This window comes from Rhinoraja longicauda, unplaced genomic scaffold (genome assembly GCF_053455715.1).
Source record: "Rhinoraja longicauda isolate Sanriku21f unplaced genomic scaffold, sRhiLon1.1 Scf000200, whole genome shotgun sequence".
In the NCBI taxonomy this organism is placed as follows: domain Eukaryota; kingdom Metazoa; phylum Chordata; class Chondrichthyes; order Rajiformes; family Arhynchobatidae; genus Rhinoraja; species Rhinoraja longicauda.
The window spans coordinates 55,001-62,500 of record NW_027601418.1 but is presented as its reverse complement, the minus strand read 5'-3'; positions in this window follow the sequence as shown (position 1 = coordinate 62,500).

Genomic DNA, 7,500 nt, shown 5'->3' with positions numbered 1-7,500 from the left:
TTGGTTCACGATGTCCCCGCCGAAGGCGGCGTACTTTAAAGTACTGCAGCTCGAGCGCACAAGGTGCGCGGGGAATTGTTAGCGGCGCCGTGCTTGTGCTGGCGGTGACCATGGCTGCCTGCTCCTTTGGTTCACGATGTCCCCGCCGAAGGCGGCGTACTTTAAAGTACTGCAGCTCGAGCGCACAAGGTGCGCGTGGAATTGTTAGCGGCGCCGTGGTTGTGCTGGCGGTGACCATGGCTGCCTGCTCCTTTGGTTCACGATGTCCCCGCCGAAGGCGGCGTACTTTAAAGTACTGCAGCTCGAGCGCACAAGGTGCGCGGGGAATTGTTAGCGGCGCCGTGCTTGTGCTGGCGGTGACCATGGCTGCCTGCTCCTTTGGTTCACGATGTCCCCGCCGAAGGCGGCGTACTTTAAAGTACTGCAGCTCGAGCGCACAAGGTGCGCGGGGAATTGTTAGCGGCGCCGTGGTTGTGCTGGCGGTGACCATGGCTGCCTGCTCCTTTGGTTCACGATGTCCCCGCCGAAGGCGGCGTACTTTAAAGTACTGCAGCTCGAGCGCACAAGGTGCGCGGGGAATTGTTAGCGGCGCCGTGCTTGTGCTGGCGGTGACCATGGCTGCCTGCTCCTTTGGTTCACGATGTCCCCGCCGAAGGCGGCGTACTTTAAAGTACTGCAGCTCGAGCGCACAAGGTGCGCGTGGAATTGTTAGCGGCGCCGTGGTTGTGCTGGCGGTGACCATGGCTGCCTGCTCCTTTGGTTCACGATGTCCCCGCCGAAGGCGGCGTACTTTAAAGTACTGCAGCTCGAGCGCACAAGGTGCGCGGGGAATTGTTAGCGGCGCCGTGCTTGTGCTGGCGGTGACCATGGCTGCCTGCTCCTTTGGTTCACGATGTCCCCGCCGAAGGCGGCGTACTTTAAAGTACTGCAGCTCGAGCGCACAAGGTGCGCGTGGAATTGTTAGCGGCGCCGTGGTTGTGCTGGCGGTGACCATGGCTGCCTGCTCCTTTGGTTCACGATGTCCCCGCCGAAGGCGGCGTACTTTAAAGTACTGCAGCTCGAGCGCACAAGGTGCGCGGGGAATTGTTAGCGGCGCCGTCGTTGTGCTGGCGGTGACCATGGCTGCCTGCTCCTTTGGTTCACGATGTCCCCGCCGAAGGCGGCGTACTTTAAAGTGCTGCAGCTCGAGCGCACCATGTGCGTGGGGAATTGTTAGCGGGGGCGTCGTTGTGCTGGGGGCTGACTGTCCCTAGTGGGTATAGGATAATGTTAATGTACGGGGATCGCTGGGCGGCACGGACTTGGAGGGCCGAAAAGGCCTGTTTCCGGCTGTATGTGTATGATATGATATGATATGATGCCTGCCTGCTCATTTGGTTCATGATGTCCACGCGGCAGGCGGAATATTTTAAAAGCACTGTTCTGTACGAAGTGCACAATGTCCGTTGGGGAAATGCAGCTGGGGGTCGGTCGACCGGCTGACGACGCCTGCCTGCCGATTTGGTTCACGATGTCCCCGCCGAAGGCGGCATACTTGAAAGTACCGCCGTTCGCGGCGCGCAATTTGCGGGGGGAGGAATTGTTAGTGCACGTCTGTGTGCTAGGTGACGATGCTTGCCGACTTGGTTCATGCCGTCCACGCCGAAGACGGCGCCGTTTAAAGTACTGCCGCTCGAGGTGCACAATTTGCGGGGGAATTGTTAATGGGCGTCGGCGTGCTGGGTGACGATGTGGAGATGTGGAACGCCGAGCCAGATCTATCTTATTTGTTTGCTTGGCCCACTGGACTTTGCGTGGGCTTTGCAACACTGTGTGCTAGGTTAAATCACGGCCAATAGAGTGAGTGTTTTTAATGATCCTGATCTGATAAGGGGACTAGAGGTAAAAGAGCCGTTAGGAGGCAGTGATCACAACACGATAAGTTTTACTCTGCAAATGGAAAGGTAGAAGGGAAAATCGGAAGTGTCTGTATTACAGTATAGCAAAGGGGATTACAGAGGCATGAGGCGGGAGCTGGCCAAAATTGACTGGAAGGAGGCCCTAGCAGGGAAGACGGTAGAACAGCAATGGCAGGTATTCCAGGGAATAATGCAGAGGTTGCAGGATCAATTTATTCCAAAGAGGTGGAAAGACTCTAAGGGGAGTAAGAGACACCTGTGGCTGACAAGGGAAGTCAGGGACAGCATAAAAATTAAGGAGAGGAGGTATAACATAGCAAAGAAGAGTGGGAAGACAGAGGATTGGGACTCTTTTAAAGAGCAACAAAAGTTAACTAAAGAGGCAATGCGGGGAGAAAAGATGAGGTGCGAGGGTAAACTAGCCAATAATATAAAGGAGGATAGCAAAAGTTTTTTTAGGTACGTGAAGAGGAAAAAAATAGTCAAGGCAAATGTGGGTCCCTTGAAGACAGAAACGGGGGAATTTATTATGGGGAACAAAGAAATGGCAGACGAGTTAAACCGTTACTTTGGGTCTGTCTTCACTGAGGAAGATACACACAATCTCCCAAATGTTCTAGGGGCCGGAGAACCTAGGGTGATGGAGGAACTGAAGGAAATCCACATTAGGCAGGAAATGGTTTTGGGTAGACTGATGGGACTGAAGGCTGATAAATCCCCAGGGCCTGATGGTCTGCATCCCAGGGTACCTAAGGAGGTGGCTCTAGAAATAGTGGAAGCATTGGAGATCATTTTTCAATGTTCTATATAGATTCAGGATCAGTTCCTGTGGATTGGAGGATAGCAAATGTTATCCCACTTTTTAAGAAGGGAGGGAGAGAGAAAACGGGTAATTATAGACCAGTTAGTCTGACATCAGTGGTGGGGAAGATGCTGGAGTCAATTAGAAAAGACGAAATTGCTGAGCATTTGGATAGCAGTAACAGGATCATTGCGAGTCAGCATGGATTTACGAAGGGGAAATCATGCTTGACAAATCTACTGGAATGTTTTGAGGATGTAACTAGGAAAATTGACAGGGGAGAGTCAGTGGACGTGGTGTACCTCGACTTTCAGAAAGCCTTCGACAAGCTCCCACATAGGAGATTAGTGGGCAAAATTAGGGCACGTGGTATTGGGGGTAGGGTACTGACATGGATAGAAAATTGGTTGACAGACGGAAAGCAAAGAGTGGGTATAAATGGGTCCCTCTCGGAATGGCAGGCAGTGACCAGTGGGGTACCGCAAGGTTCGGTGCTGGGACCCCAGCTATTTACGATATGCATTAATGACTTAGACGGAGGGATTAAAAGTACCATTAGCAAATTTGCAGATGATACTAAGCTGGAGGGTAGTGTGAATTGTGAGGAAGATGCAATAAGGCTGCAGGATGACTTGGACAGGTTGTGTGAGTGGGCGGATACATGGCAGATGCAGTTTAATGTAGATAAGTGCGAGGTTATTCACTTTGGAAGTAAGAGTAGAAAGGCAGATTATTGTCTGAATGGTGTCAAGTTAGGAGGAGGGGGAGTTCAACGAGATCTGGATGTCCTAGTGCATCAGTCAATGAAAGGAAGCATGCAGGTACAGCAGGCAGTGAAGAAAGCCAATGGAATGTTGGCCTTCGTAACCAGAGGAGTTGAGTATAGGAGCAAAGAGGTCCTTCTACAGTTGTAGCGGGCCCTGGTGAGACCGCACCTGGAGTACTGTGTGCAGTTTTGGTCTCCAAATTTGAGGAAGGATATTCTTGCTATGGAGGGCGTGCAGCGTAGGTTCACTAGGTTAATTCCCGGAATGGCGGGACGGTCGTATGTTGAAAGGCTGGAGCGATTGGGCTTGTATACACTGGTATTTAGAAGAATGAGGGGGGATCTTATTGAAACATATACGATAATTAGGGGATTGGACACATTAGAGGCAGGAAACATGTTCCCAATGTTGGGGGAGTCCAGAACAAGGGGCCACCGTTTAAGAATAAGGGGTAGGCCATTTAGAACGGAGATGAGGAAGAACCTTTTCAGTCAGAGAGTGGTGAAGGTGTGGAATTCTCTGCCTCAGAAGGCAGTGGAGGCCAGTTCGTTGGATGCTTTCAAGAGAGAGCTGGATAGAGCTCTTAAGGATAACGGAGTGAGGGGGTATGGGGAGAAGGCAGGAACGGGGTACTGATTGAGAGTGATCAGCCATGATCGCATTGAATGGCGGTGCTGGCTCGAAGGGCTGAATGGCCGACTCCTGCACCTATTGTCTATTGTCTATTGTCTATAATCAACCACTTTATTTTGCCCGTCTTTGTGACTCCTCTTTGACACGTCGATCACCGCTGAGGCTGTTTTACCTGTTTCCCCTATGTACCGTAAGGTACACTCCTTACATTGAACTGCATACACCCCATTATTTCGCTCACGGGTTATCCTCTGTGCTATCCAGTCTCTCCTGTCACCCTGTTCTATGTTTTTGTCTATTACCCAGTGGGAGCAGGCCCCATATTGACATTAATTTGTAACCCTACTGCTCCCCTCGTCTGCTGGTTTTATCACCATCTCATGTTTATCCCTCAGCTCTGCCGTGGTCTCCCTCTCTTTTTTTCTGGTGAGGTTCGGCCTATCCTTTGTCATGGGCATATCCCAGGCTGTTTTAGTAACGTTCTTTTAAAACGTGTCGTGTTTGTTTGGCTTTACCCACGTTCCAGCATTAGAGGCCAATTTTTGCAATGTTTCCTGGGTGGGATTTGCCGGTTTTACAAATGGTGTCACTATCTCACCCTGCTTCCTGATACCCTTATGGGGTCGGCTCTGTTCTTGCAGAACCCTCGGGTGGTGCAGAGTCTGGGCCTTGTTATCAATATCTTGCCCTGCTTCCCGATACCCTTGCGGGTTCGGCTCTGTTCTTGCAGATCCCTCAGGTGGTGCAGAGTCTGGGCGGCATCGTCACCCAGCACACCGACGCCCACTGAAAATTACCCACGCACAGTGCGCGCCTGGAGCGGCAGTAGTTCAAACTACCCCTACCCCTACCCCTACCCCTACCGCTACCCCTACCCCTACCCCTACCCCTAACCCTAACCCTAACCCTAACCCTAACCCTAACCCTAACCCTAACCCTAACCCTAACCCTAACCCTAACCCTAACCCTAACCCTAACCCTAACCCTAACCCTAACCCTAACCCTAACCCTGACCCTAATGCAGGCAGAGTTATTTATAAAGTGGCCCAGACTCTGCACCACCTGAGGGTTTTGTAACAGAACCAACCCCATAAGGGTTTCAGGAAGCAGGGCAAGATATTGATAACAAGGCGCAGACTCTGCACCACCTCAGGGTTCTGCAAGAACAGAGCCGACCCCATAAGGGCATCAGGAATCAGGGCAAGATATTGATAAAATGGCCCAGACTCTGCACCACCTGAGGGTTCTGCAAGAACAGAGCCGACCCCATAAGGGCATCAGGAAGCAGGGCAAGATATTGGTAACAAGGCCCACGGGGAAGGCGGCATACTTTGGGGTTATTTTGTAGTGAGTTTTGAAGGCATGTGCTAGTGTTACGCATACCGAGGGCGCGCAAAGTTCGGCGCGCCCGGGCCAAAACGCCTCTGCTGGCCGCGGCCGAGTCGGCCGACGGATTGCCACGGACTTGCTTGACGACCTGTCACTCTCCGTGCATCGGTTGCACGCCCGGTTCGTCCTTTCCATTTGTTTCATGATGTACACGCGGCAGGCGGAATATTTTAAAAGCACTGTTCTGTTCGAAGTGCACAATGGCCGTTGGGGCAATGCAACTGGGGGTCGGTCGACCGGCTGACGACGCCTGCCTGCCGATTTGGTTCACGATGTCCCCGCCGAAGGCGGCATACTTGAAAGTACTGCCGTTCGCGGCGCGCAATTTGCAGGGGGGAGGAATTGTTAGTGGACGTCTGTGTGCTGGGTGACGATGCTTGCCGACTTGGTTCATGCCGTCCACGCCGAAGACGGCGCCGTTTAAAGTACTGCCGCTCGAGGTGCACAATTTGCGGGGGAATTGTTATTGGGCGTCGGCGTGCTGGGTGACGATGTGGAGATGAGGAACGCCGAGCCAGATCTATCTTATTTGTTTGCTTGGGCCACTGGACTTTGCATGGGCTTTGCATCATTGTGTGCTACGTTAAATCACGGCCAATTGAGTGAGTATTTTTTATTCAACCACTCTATTTTGCCCGTCTTTGTGACTCCTCTATGACACGCCGATCACCGCTGACGTGTTAATCTGCGTGTTAGGTATCTCGGGGGTCAGTTGGACGGACAGATGTGTAAGGGTTTTGTTCGGAAGGATCGTTGAGTGTAAACGGTGAACGGGGGTTAAAGGCCCTGAGGTTTCAATCCTCTAAAGAATGTAAAAGGTCTGACGCGTTAGCTAGCAGCTAATGAGGTGAACCTAGCAGCTAATGAGGCTCTCTCTCTCTCACGGCCCCGGGACTCCCTCCCTCCCTCCTCCCTCTTGGAACCCTCCCTGCGTGGGGGGGGGGCACGAAGAAAAAGAGGGTATAAGAAGAATCCAGTGGAAGGAGTAGGGACTGGGGGCGAGGTCAGACAGCCTATCCGGCTAATAAAGCATCATGAGGTTAGGTATAAACTCTGATGACTGCATAAACTCGCCCCTAATGGGGGGGGGGGGGGCACTCTCTCCCCCACCCCTCTCTCCCCAGTGCCACTCCCTCCGACCCCCCCCCCACTCTCTTCGTGTCGCTGGGCCCGCCCGGCACGGCCCCGAGGATCACTCCCCGCGCGGCAACGGGACACCGGGTCGCCGGGCCCGCAGGGTCGTCAGTCGGGCGGGGGGGGGGGAGGGTGGCCATGCCAGCAGCAGGAGAGGTTTCCAACGAACCCGCGACCGCAGCAGGACCGCCCTCGGCAGACATTTGGACCCAGCGGGTCCGTTCGGGATGGTTGCCGGGCCCGCAGCAGAGGTTTCCTTCCACCCAACGGGGGGGGGGGGGGGGGGGGGGGCGGGGCTGCCCATCTTCCCGCTCGAAGCAACGGCCTCACCCTAACGGCCTCACCCTAACAACCCTCACCCTGACCCTAAACCGCTCGGTTCATGACTTCTCTCCGTTTGGTTCATGAATTCGCCATTTAGTTCACGACTTCTCCTGTTGGTTCCTGACTTCTACCTCGTGGTTCGTGATTCCGGCGGGTAGGTGGGGTGCCCGGATACTCTCGGCGAAAGGTGTTCAAGTGGCAACGGCGGTCCCGTAGATAAGACGGGTTCGGATGCTCGAGCGTGTCGAGTAAGCGCCGGATCGGCGCCGGGCGCCCCCGGCCGGCTGGCTTGCCCCCCCCCCACCCCCCCCCCCCCCCCTGGCGGCAGAAACGTGTATCGCGCCAGTGCCGCCGCTGAGGTCGAGATTGGCCGCCTCGACCGTTCGAAGCGTCGCAATTCCGGCGGGACTTCCGAACGCTCGTACCGCCAAGTCAGCCGCGACATTCGAGAATTGCACTAAGTCCGAAAGCTGGCGTCGCTTCTTTTTTGCCCGCCGCAGGTTAACGATTTGACGGCGGAAGTCGAGGAGGTCCGATGTGCGGCCTTCAGCGG